Here is a 13153-nt window from a genome sequence, read left to right as displayed (position 1 = left end):
GCAACGAAATGTGACCTCTGCATTTAACCCATCCAGAGAGTAGTGAACACACGTACCCCCGGAGCAGTGGGCAGCTATCACTGCAGCGCCCGGGGAGCAAGTAGGGGTAAGGTGCCTTGCTCAAGGGCACCTCAGTTGTTACCCGCCGGCCCTGGGAATCGAACCGGCAACCTTCTGGTCATGAGACCGACTCTCTAACCATTAGGCCACAACTGCCCCGTTAAGTGATTAGACAATGTGATTAGAGGCATTTTTTGTGAGGTCAAATGTAAAAATACAACGTACTAGTTATGACATTGGTGGGGTGCAATCAGTCCTTTAGCATTATGTGATTGCTGTTACAAGCAGTGATATTACATTTCGTAAAATACTATGATGTGACACATTTAAAATGTTCCAAGGCTTTACACACTAAATTGTTGTGTTATCTATTTTAAATAATAAATAAAGACTTGACATGAGATGGTTGACGGTTTGCATAAAGTCTGGTCCACATTATAGCTCATTTTGGTCAAAAACGATCTACTTCCTGACCAGGTCATGTGATTGACATTCAGAATGAACCACAATTGGGATGTTTATAAACTGAACTTTATAAATTTGATAAAAACTTGTTTAGTCTTTTTAATGCTCAGAAAGGCTGCTGTACTGTACTGTATGTGTAACTTGAGCTAACAAAGTCAGATAATAAATTCGAGCTAGCAAATTCAGCTAGCTCATTTGTTAGCATGACTTAGCATTTTGCTTCTCTGAAAGCTATGTGTGCAATTCCATGCAAATTATTATTATTGCTTCTGGTTTGTACATTATAATTCAGAGAAATCCGACACAGTATGTTGTCTCTCAAAAACGTGCATCCTTTTTTGTCACATTCATAACGCACCAATAAAAATAGAAAACTCATGCATAGATGTCTGGACTCATTAGGGGTTTAGTGAAATATAAACAGATGATTCAATATATTGGTCATAAAAACATTCACTAAGAAATTGATTTTTCAAGATTTGACTGAAAATGTATCCTTGCTGGTTTTAAGCAAACACCAACATACAGAATGAGCACTGTAGTCCTGTTTTCTCTTCAATGAATCATTCAAAAACACTCAAATGAATAATTTATCGAATGGTTAAGTGAAATTAGATTACAAACTAAAATTTAACTAATATTTTTTTCTTGCCATGCTGATATTTAGTGCAACTTTTCTGATGTTGCTTAAAGCAACACTTTGTAGTTTTTCAACCTTAAAACAATTATTCTACCTGAGCAGCCTCATAGCGTCTACAACCACTCTCTGTAAGTTCTGTGTTCTGGTCGGTACACACAGCCCCGCCCATCCCCTGCCTGCCGAAGAGTGCCACATGGTTTCCAAACAACGTTTCTGCATTCGCCGGTTCCATCAGATTAGTAAACAAATTCACGTCAATTGGGCTGCCCACGGGAAAACTTATACAGCGACATTATTTACAACACTGGTAACAGACAATTGCGCTTATCAACCACATATGGGAGCCGTGAGCAAAAGTTCTAAAGTGTTGCTTTAAATATTTCAGTCTCTCGATAATATTTAATCATTTTAGATGAATATTGCCTTTTGCACAGCTGCAGATAAAAATTTGACATCAAGTATCTTTCATCTACATCTGCATAAAACTAATAATACTGAATAATAAATGTGTTTTTTGAAATGAGCCTCTGATTGTGCTGGGCCCGTATCTTGTCTTTAAAGCGTCTTGTATGATATCTACAGAAAGGATCAAGGCAGCGAGTATTTCGTATTGCGGCGTTTTAATACCGTCCTTGAGAGTAACATAAACCCATCCATTTACAGGCATGTCTCTGGAGTCCTTGAAGAGGATGTATCCCTCCACTCCAAATTAAACAGGTCTAAGGTCAAGTGCCACCAAAGTAAATTGTTGATTGTCTGAAACGTTTTGGTGTTTACAATCCTGACCCTCACTGATGCAACCTGTGAGAGCAATAAAACTGTCCCCACAGTAGAGTGCCTGAATTAAAATTATTTAAGAGAGAGATTGAATATCATTTTTAAGATGTCCTACAAATGTCCATGCGTTTCCAACGTTCAGTGTCATTTGTTTTCAGGACCTCAATATGTACAGAATTAAAATGCTTTGTAATGTTAAATGTACTATAGAATATACGTGCCTTGCGAGGTTGTTTCAGAGACAGCGGTAGGGATGGATATCAATCTTGAGGCTCTCTCCAATCGAGTAAAACACTGTCGTTTCTGGTTATTATATATTGCACTCTAGAGATGCGGTTGAGCTTCCTCCATTTGAAAGGTTAATAGCTATTGGTCATGACCGCATGTAGTGACTATTCTGCATTGGTTAGTGCTGATGAGCCTCAGTGCATTAGTGTAAGTAAGAGGAGCTCAATGGATTTTTTTTATAGAAAACTCTACGTGACAGACATCTGATTATTGATACTTTGAGCTTCCAAATAATGTCCCTGTGAGTGTTATGAGCAAGTTTTTGCAAACATGAGCCAATTTAGCTACAAGAAAATATGTTAATATTTGTAATTGTCACGGAATGATGTGTAATTCCACCGCATGACGAAGTACTATAATTCCAAAGGTACTTTTAATAAAAAATCAACAGGGAGAACCAATGGAGCACACACAACAACCAAACGAAACAATAGCAGACAATGAACTGAAGAGAACATGGGGTTTCAATACAAGAGGAACATAATCAAAGGAAACAGAAACAGGTGTGTGGCAATTAACAACCAAGGGAACAAGGCAGGAGAACAGAAACTGAATCAAAATAGAACAGAACATACAGTAACAGAAAACCCGGCAGAACTGTTACAGTAATAATATTAATATTTTAAAAAAGGTGATTACTTCTGATCAGAGGCATCAGTTCAAAGGGCACTGCAAATGACGTAGGGAATAAGGCAACATCGATACATCACTTCACCGGAAGTGGAGAGAGAAATCACCCAACTGTTTCCAAACGTTGGCAGGAACCCTCTCAACTCAGCGTTGCATGTATCTTTCATAAATAAAAGTCAAATGCACTTTGACAAAATCAATTGTCTCAAACTCGTAGGACAACAAACGAACATGTGGACCTTAATGATGTCATCCATCCATTCACTCTCTAGACCTGTTTGTTTCCTTCAGGGTTGCGGGATTAATGATGTCATGTCACCCATAAATGAATTTACATCTCAGCTGCCATTTATGAAACATAAAAAACTGTATACATTTAGTATACATATTAGTGGCAACACAAAAATCTAATAATGACACATTTAGCTTTGTTTTAGTGCTGTCAATCGATTAAAACAATTAATCACGATTAATCGCACAGAACATGAATGTTTTTAAATATACTTTTACATATTCTAATAATTTCACATTTAATCTCCAAATTAATGTAGAATCAACCGATTTCTTTAACGGGAAGACAGACAGACTCATTTTATGAATGAAAGCCAACATTCTGATATTAGTACTGCAACTGATGTCTCCATTAAATTGATTATTCTTTCTTTCTTTATTTTAACATTAATTATTGCCATTCAAAGTTGAAGTACAGTATAATTGAGAGCTCTCATGTCTAACAGGGAGGAAATATACAGCAATTGAATCAAGTTCTCAAACACTCCATAGTCTTTAATGCTAAATTGTAAATTAAATACAGAAAAATTCTCATTAAAGCTACAAACACATTGAACTCCTCTTTTCTTTTGTTCTTTGATCAACATTAGTGACAGGAGTCACAGCAGCAGGTTTAAGAACACCGCCCCTTTAAGAGCTGCCGCTCTACGCTGACTCCCTTTCCCATTTTCACAACTCTTTGCATTCATTTAATATTTTATTTAACACGTTTAAATCTGTGCTTACGAAAATGCTAGACAAAACAGGCTTTCTGACCAATGTTGGGTGTAACTAGTTACTAAGTAATTAGTTACTGTAATTTAATTACTTTTCCTTTGAAAGTAAAGTAAGGGATTACTCACATTTTTTATGTAATTTAATTACAGTTACTTTTGATGTAATTAAACTAATACTTTGTGTAATATATGTGTGTGCAATAGTGGAATTGACATCAAAATTCAAAGTCTAACTTCAAAATCCGTGCTTTAATGTATAACTCTCACATTTGTAATACTTTGGTCAGTTAATAATACTACTTTATGTAGTTTTATATTATTTATTTGAGTGAATTAAAAGAGCCGTTTCATATATATCCTTGAATCACTTAACTAATCAAGGTTGATATAGGATATAGAAAGTAATTAGTAACTAGTAATTCAATACTTTTTCCAGAGTAACTTACCCAACACTGTTTCTGACATAATCATGTGTGGTTTTGTTCATTCAAGCACGTAAGAGAACTTAATACTGGTGCTGTGCTGTCTGACAGAGATTCACAGACGCAGCCTTTACAAAGGCCTTTACATAAATAAGAGAGTGATTATATAATGTAACACTAGACAAAGGATGACCAAATAAACCAATGCTGTGGTAATTGCGTAAAATATTTTAACGCATTAATCTGAAAAAAATTAATCGCATGCATTAACGAGTTAACGTTGACAGCCCTACGTTGTTTACCTATGCATTTTTTATGAATTGACAATCCCACTTGTTGTACACCTTCACAAGTGTAGGGTTCTTAAATATTCAAACGCAATTATTATGATTATTTTTTCTGAGCGCTGAGGATTTGTGTATAGCGGTTAACAGTATTGGCTGAAATCTGGCTTGTGAACATCTGGCTTGTCAGTGACCTTGGAATGAGCATTCGGTGTTCACCCGTCGACCATCAGGCCAAACACAGCCATGACAACTTCACATGTGGCAGAAATGCACGTGGGGAATTACAGGGCAAATTAAAAACTCCAACTGTCCTCTAATAGTCTCTGACATGGAACATATGTGTTATTGTTGAAGCTGGAGGTCACAGAACAAAGAGAATTTGGATTAGTGACTTTTTAATTATTTTCCTATCATGCTGTCACACAGCTAAATGATTTAATGCTAATGACAGGCCATTAAAAAGCTTCAGTTTACATAATCACCTGACTGATCTCTCTGCTGCTGCTGATGTGAATGCAGGCTGATGTTTTTTAAGAAGCATCTGTTGGCGGGCGAGATAAAGAAGGCGATGACTCACAGCGGGTGGAGGTGGTGTTTGTGTACGTGTGCGAGTGTGCTTTGGGGGGGGATGGGGGGGGGGGGCGATGGGTTGTGTGTATATCGCTTATTGCTCCCTGAACTCTCTGTAAGTCGCTTTGGATAAAAGCGTCTGCTAAATGACTACATGTAAATGTAAATGTATGAGGATGACAGTTGGGGTGAACTGGGGTGAAGAATTGGGTGGAGCTGATGACATAATTTCACATCAGTTACAGTATATGACCCCACACTAAACACACACACACAGCCACGCACGCACACACACTCTCTTAACACCACACATCTGCCTAGATAAGCAATTCTATTCAAGCATTTTTAAAGAAATAGTTTATTCAAAATTAAAACTTTTGTTTTGTTATTTATTCAACCCCAAGACACATTTTTTGTCAACTCATTTATTTTTATTACATATAATTTTATGGATTTATTAAAGGGGTCGTATGACAAGGCTAAAACGAATATTATCGATTGTTTTAGATGTAATGCAATGTGTATACACGATTTAAAGTTCAAAAACGTTATATTTGTATCTCCTCTTTGACCCGCCTCTCTGAAATGCGCAGATTTTTAACAAAGCTCATCGCTCTGAAAAGCGAGGTGTGCTATGATTGGCCAGTTAACCAGTGCATAGCGATTGGTCGAATACTGCAAGCGTGTGACAGAAATGTAACCTTACTTGCGTATACATTTGGGCGGTCTTAAGGTCTTTGCACATACAGTCCAAAATTTTCAAATACCTTGCAGTGAAAATTACTCCATTACAAGTTACAAATCACCAATTCCAAAACGACTTCAGTAAAAGTCTTCGAGTATCTGATTTTAACAGTACTTGAGTATTTTACTCATACTGAATGTAGGCTCAAAGCAGCACTAGTCCTCAACACTTAAGAGACTTGTCAGTGAAAAACAAGAAACAGTCGATTCATGAGGAGAGCAATCGCATTTATTTTCTTAAATCATAATAAGACTGAACACCTCAAAATTGCAACAAATCATGGTCGACACCATAACCTACATCTATTACAAACACCCAAGTTTCATTTAAGCTCAAGTGCTCATAAGTAAGCCAACATTCTTCAAAAAGGTCTCTTCAATATAACGGATAAATAAAATAATGTTAGGTAAAATTAAAAAGTCAAAGCCAGCGATTGTCAACTACCTGATAATGCATTCGTATTCACATTAATAAGTAAGGGCAAAATTCACAAGAAGTACCTTCAATGCCCTTTAAATGACAATATTAATTCTTCTGTAGCAAAAATAAACTGCTGCAAAAAAGATAGGTGCCATGCAAAATATAATGTGTAATTGCATTAGTCATTACAAATGTAGTGGAGTAAAGAGTACATATACTTGTTCAAAAATGTAGTCAAGTAGAGAGTAAAAGTTGCTAATATCTTTAATACTCAGTACAACTACAAAGTAGCCAAAAAGATACTTAAGTACAGTAACTAATTACATTTACTCCAATACTTTACACCACTGGTTTAATCAAATCATACCACGAACTAACGTAGATTTGTGGGGGTGTGGTTACACGAGGCGTTTCAGGCAGGTCTGGGTTCGCATTCGCTTTTAGATAGAATGCATCTTTTGTCCCAACACTTTCACAATTTTACATGTCTTATACATGCATGGGCAACTTATAACACACCAAAGACACAGAAAAACACGTATTTGCACCATATGACCCCTTTAACAATCCTATTCGGTTGCACCAGCCATTTTTGGTTGTACCATTCTTTCAAACTTTTGCTGACCTGTGGCCTAGTGGTTAGCACATGGACACATTAAGCTTTTGGGCTCATTGTTTCAATCTGTTCCCTTGTTGTTTCTTGTCCTCTCTCTGGTTTGGCTAAACACACAGTTTAGTGTCATTGAAGTGAGTGTACTATAAATGTGGTTGTAGTGTCTGGGCTGCTGGGGTTTTGGTGCACTGCAGCCCTATAGTGCAGCATTGATATGCGGGGGCCGTCTCAATACACACACTCCATCTGTCCTGCACTAGAAACCTCTTAAACCCCGTCACACTCACTCCTACTGATCACCCAAATGTGACCAAGGGTCATAAAGTCACAATGCATTCATGTAGATGTGTCAAGAATCGTGTGCGAAAGAGAACCCAATTGCAGGCAGCAGTGAAGGGGTTAACAAAAACAAGACTTTATTTACATAAAACACAAAACAAAACCCACGATGGGGGAAAACTCAATACAATAAAATAATGACAGGACGAAGACTAACTAACACTAAACTGAAAATAAACAACACTAGATAAACCAAACTAAACACATACTAAGACTGACAGGACACTCCAAACGGAACATGAGCACGAGAGAAACAGGTAATCAGGACACAAATAACAAGGACCGCCACCGAAGACACCATATACAATGCACGAGCAACAAGACAATGAAACATGAGGGTATATAAAGGCACGACAAAAGAGGGATAACGAGCTAGGACAGGTGGGAAACATTAGACACGGACGGGAAATAATACAGGAAACGAGAAGGGCGGGGCCACTGACGAGACACGAGAAAACACATGAGAAGTAAAAACAAACAACTCATGGCTTTCTCACATAAAACCTAAGGGCTCTGCCCTGATCCTGCCACACGACTAGAAATTCAGAAACAGGAAGGTGGGACCGTGACATAGATGTGTATGTTGTTGTACAGTATTGCTTTCTGAATATTAATCTGATATATCTTAAATGGGATTTGTGTTACCTTTAAACATTTCACCTTGTATGGTTTAAAGTGATACTTCACCCAAAAATGAAAATCATGTCATCATTTACTCACCTTCAAGTTGTTCCAAATCTGTATAAATGTCTTTGTTCTGATGAACACAGAGAAAGATATTTGGAGGAATGCTTACAACCAGACACATGTTTCCCCCCATTGACTCCCATAGAAGGAAAAATCACTTTATCATTTTTTTGTTCTTTTGAACACAGAAGAAGATATTTTGAAGAATGTAGGACAGCAAACAGTTCTGGGGCACTTTTGACTCCCATTGTATTTTTTCCTACTATGGGAGTCAATGGGGGGCAAAATGTGTCTGGTTATAAGCATTCTTCCAAATATCTTTCTCTGTGTTAATAAGAACAAAGACATTTATACAGATTTGGAACAACTTGAAGGTGAGTAAATGATAACAGAATTTTCTTTTTTTCACCACACAAGGTGAAATGTTTAAAGGTAACACAAATCCTATTTTTTGTACTTATTTAGTATTTTTTATGTTGTCTTATTAGTGAAAAGACTTGATCATTGATAAAACAAGATACATTTACTTTGGTCATTTACTGAAGTCACAATGTTTTGATTTTTGATGATCAATCAAAAGTTTTACATTATGAGACTGTGATATATTGATTTATGTCATCTTGACACAAATTATTTGCTTATGCACCAATTAAAAAATATTTATTTATTTTGAATTCATGTTCAAAACTTTAAATCGTATTATTTATTGTATTCATTTTTTATTTTAGTGTGGTACTAAAACAGGTGGTTATGATAAATATCTTGCTGTAATTTATAAATTGAAGGAATGCTTGCCTTAAGTCTTGATTGTTTACAGTTATATAAGACAGGTGTAAATAATGCAGCAGGATTGGCTCATTGGATGTGTTGCGTGTGTGATGATGCATTACTGTACTGCACGTGTGTATTCCTGTCAAATGTTCCAAAACACCTGCGTGCGTGTGTGTGTGAGTTACATTTAGAGCATGTTGTTGGTTTATGAGACATCAGAGACTTGTCTCAGCTGATGAAGTGTGTATGGACTGGTTTATCTGGTTAGTGAGGGTTAACTAGTAGGTTTAAGTCAGAAAAGACTGCATGTCCTTGAAATCCCCCCATCCCTCCATCTGTTTATATATATAAAGTGGTGTGGAGTCTTTCTTATATGCCCAAAGAGAGAATGAGACAGCACAATGAATCATGGGCCGAGAGAGAATAAAGAATGTTCTCTCTCTCTCATTGTGTTTACTCTCTTTCTGTTGTGTTGTGTTGTTTTGTCCTGCTACTGTTCCAGCACATTCAGTTTAATTCAGATATAGCATCTCTGAAATATTCTGCATATACCTGTACCTGCAGAGCTCTGTCTGTCTAAATACAGTATCAGTCTGACTACAGCACATCTATCTCAATATCCTTCTGTCTCTATATCTGCCTGCCTGTCTCTGTCTGTCTGTGTATTTTGTGTGTCTGTCTGTTTGTGTGTATTTCTGTCTATATACAGTATCTGCCTGTCTGCCTGTCTGTTTATACAGTATCTACATGATCTGTCTGTCTGTCTATATACAGTATCTGTCTGTCTGCCTGTTTGTTTATACAGTATCTGTCTGTCTGTCTGTCTGTCTGTCTGTCTATATACAGTATCTGTCTGTCTGCCTGTCTGTTTATACAGTATCTACAATATCTGTCTATCTGTCTGTCTGTCTATATACAGTATCTGTCTGTCTGCCTGTTTGTTTATACAGTATCTGTCTGTCTGTCTGTTTGTCTGTCTATATAAAGTATCTGTCTGTCTGCCTGTCTGTTTATACAGTATCTACATATCTGTCTGTCTGTCTGTCTGTCTATATACAGTGTCTGTCTGTCTATATACAGGATCTGTCTGTCTGCCTGTCTGTCTGTCTGTCTATATACAGTATCTGTTTGTCTGTTTATACAGTATCTACAGTATCTGTCTGTCTGTCTGTCTGTCTGTCTATATACAGTGTCTGTCTGTCTGTCTGTCTGTCTATATACAGGATCTGTCTGTCTGCCTGTCTGTTTATACAGTATCTACAGTATCTGTCTGTCTGTCTGTCTGTCTATATACAGTATCTGTCTGTCTGCCTGTCTGTTTATACAGTATCTACAGTATCTGTCTGTCTGTCTGTCTGTCTATATACAGTATCTGTTTGTCTGCCTGTTTGTTTATACAGTATCTGTCTGTCTGTCTGTCTGTCTGTCTATATACAGGATCTGTCTGTCTGCCTGTCTGTTTATACAGTATCTACAGTATCTGTCTGTCTGTCTGTCTATATACAGTATCTGTCTGTCTGCCTGTCTGTTTATACAGTATCTACAGTATCTGTCTGTCTGTCTGTCTATATACAGTATCTGTCTGTCTGCCTGTCTGTTTATACAGTATCTGTCTGTCTGTCTGTCTGTATATATACAGTATCTGTTTGTCTGCCTGTCTGTTTATACAGTATCTACAGTGTCTGTCTGTCTATATACAGTGTCTGTCTGTCTGTCTGTCTGTCTGTCTATATACAGTATCTGTCTGTCTGCCTGTCTGTTTATACAGTATCTACAGTATCTGTCTGTCTGTCTGTATGTATACAGTATCTGACTGTCTGCCTGTCTGTTTATACAGTATCTGTCTGTCTGTCTGTCTATATACAGTATCTGTCTGTCTGCCTGTCTGTTTATGCAGTATCTACAGTATCTGTCTGTCTGTCTGTATATATACAGTATCTGACTGTCTGCCTGTCTGTTTATACAGTATCTGTCTGTCTGTCTGTCTATATACAGTATCTGTCTGTCTGCCTGTCTGTTTATACAGTGTCTGTCTGTCTGTCTGTCTGTCTGTCTATATACAGTATCTGTCTGTCTGTCTGTCTATATACAGTGTCTGTCTGTCTGTCTGTCTATATACAGGATCTGTCTGTCTGCCTGTCTGTTTATACAGTATCTACAGTATCTGTCTGTCTGTCTGTCTATACACAGTATCTGTCTGTCTGCCTGTCTGTTTATACAGTATCTGTCTGTCTGTCTGTCTGTATATATACAGTATCTGTTTGTCTGCCTGTCTGTTTATACAGTATCTACAGTGTCTGTCTGTCTATATACAGTGTCTGTCTGTCTGTCTGTCTGTCTGTCTATATACAGTATCTGTCTGTCTGCCTGTCTGTTTATACAGTATCTACAGTATCTGTCTGTCTGTCTGTATGTCTGTCTAACTATCAATCCATCCATCCATCCATCCATCCATCCATCTTTCTATCTATCTATACTGTATACAGATAAACAGACAGACAGACAGACAGACAGACAGACAGACAGAGAGAGAGATAGATAGATAGATAGATAGATAGATAGATAGATAGATAGATAGATAGATAGATAGATAGATAGATAGATAGATAGACAGATACAGTATATGTCTGTCTGCCAACATATATCTCAATGTCTTGCTGTCTATATTTCTGTCTGTCTATATATCTGTATGTGTGTGTATTCATCTGTAACAGTCTGTCTGCCAACATCCATCTCAATGTCTATCCATATGTCTGTCTGTCTGTCAGTTTATCTATATACAGTATCTGTCTGTCTGTCTCAATGTATTTCTGGCTATATTTCTGTCTGCCTGATCTATCATCTCTGTGTTCTGCAAGGTTCACCCCCCTCCTTCTCTCTCTCTCTCTCTCTCTCTCTCTCTCTCTCTCTCTCTCTCTCTCTCTCTCTCTCTCTCTCTCTCTCTCTCTCTCTCTCTCCTCTACTCTGTTGTCTAGTACGGTTCAGGCAGCTTGTGTGTGTGCAGCAGTAATGTAGTCGAGTCAAGCTCTCTCTGTACAGATGCTTAAGGGTAATTACAGCACTCTGTGACTCACAGCGTTGTGGATTTGACACAATCGCCTGCCTCGGTAAGTAAGACTGTACCTATCGCTGCATCCTTTTACACTATATGCATGTTTGCTGCAACCATCCTGGATGTGCCGTGCAGGAACGCATGTTGAGGAGCAGCTGTGCTGTCCTGCGTCTCTGTCCTTGAAGAGTTGGCAGGTGGGGATTCCTGCCCGCTGCGCATTAGGTTTCATCCAGCCTCTTACACAGGGCACACGAGCCAATGGAGCGCTCGACCAGTGTTGCCGCTGTTTTTTTTTTCAACTTTGGAAGCTCCTGTTACAGTTGAATGGGATTATGTCAAACCTCTCTTGCACGGGTGCGCTTAGATACGCCTGAGCGCTGACAGATTTTGTTGCAGTTGAGCACTGTTGAGGCAGACATACAATGTTTCAGAGTGCGTCAGGCAGGGTAAAGTTTGTTCTGCGGAGAGAGATTTCTGACGTGGAGCAGGGCAAAATTACCTCAGGGGACGAATGGCAGTGACCTCCAGAGCAGTATCTTCACTGCGACAAGTGAGTTTTTTTGGAAACGGTGGATGCGCTAGGTAAGAACACAGGGGGTGTTATCCGTACTGATGTTAGGGCACATATTTGTGTTGCGATTGTCATGTCGTAGTTTTGTAGTTGGAAGTTGTCATTGTCATATGATACATATTAGTACAAGAATAACAAGTATAACAAATACAAAGATATTTGATATACCTATAGATAATCAATCTTTTTTTTCTTCTAAAAAATATATATATTTGTAAAGACTGTTTTAATTCATTTCAGGATACGCAAACTCCTTGACCTTTTTTCTCATCACAGCTGTATTGTTGTATATGCATTTTTAGTATTCATTTTCATATTTTTGCCTATTAGCTGTTACTGTATGCCGCAGTCGCCGTATACACAAGTGCTGCGATAATGCAGCTTCAGATGTAAATCTGACTCATAAATGCGTGTCTAATTACTGCAAAAATTGACCGTAGCTGCTGATTCGCATCATCCTTCATTGTGTCAGGCAGCGGGGAGGTTTGCTCATTACGGCGCGTGTGGGTGTGTGATTGTTTCTGTAGGGGATCGGTTTAGCGCATGTTGCGTTCTGATGCGTCATCCTAACGCACACGTGCCGGACGTCCACGAACCCACAGCTGAGTTATGACAGACAGAAGTGTTGCCTGTGGTGCTGGATCGCCTGTCACATGAAATGAACATGCCGTGGATGAGGTCAAAGGCTTTGCGTTAGGGATCTTTATCTCTTTATCTCTGTGCTCAAGCCTCTTGCATTTTGTGCTTGTGGAAGTCTACTGTGTTAATAATGAGCTCAGGGATTGCAGGGGTTTCGGGCAGAATGGGGG

General features: G+C 38.3%; 1 protein-coding gene across 7 annotated transcripts in view; it reads left to right on the top strand.

Annotated features, from left to right (window-relative positions):
* atp2b2 (ATPase plasma membrane Ca2+ transporting 2) overlaps positions 1-13153 on the top strand; it is a 176908-nt gene that overhangs the window by 55724 nt on the left and 108031 nt on the right. For 5 of the 7 annotated variants that reach the window (XM_057361626.1, XM_057361623.1, XM_057361620.1 and 2 more), the window contains exon 1: positions 11702-11828. The exons of 1 other annotated variant lie outside the window; for it this stretch is intronic. The gene's annotated coding sequence lies outside the window, so the exon portion shown is untranslated. Of the gene's footprint in view, positions 1-11701; positions 11829-12233; positions 12356-13153 lie in introns of those variants that run through there. One more of the 7 variants, XM_057361622.1, reaches the window with a different exon arrangement.

This window comes from Triplophysa rosa, linkage group LG20 (assembly GCF_024868665.1).
Source record: "Triplophysa rosa linkage group LG20, Trosa_1v2, whole genome shotgun sequence".
In the NCBI taxonomy this organism is placed as follows: domain Eukaryota; kingdom Metazoa; phylum Chordata; class Actinopteri; order Cypriniformes; family Nemacheilidae; genus Triplophysa; species Triplophysa rosa.
Note: the sequence above shows the minus strand (reverse complement) of the source record. Positions and strands in the feature narration are given on the sequence as shown.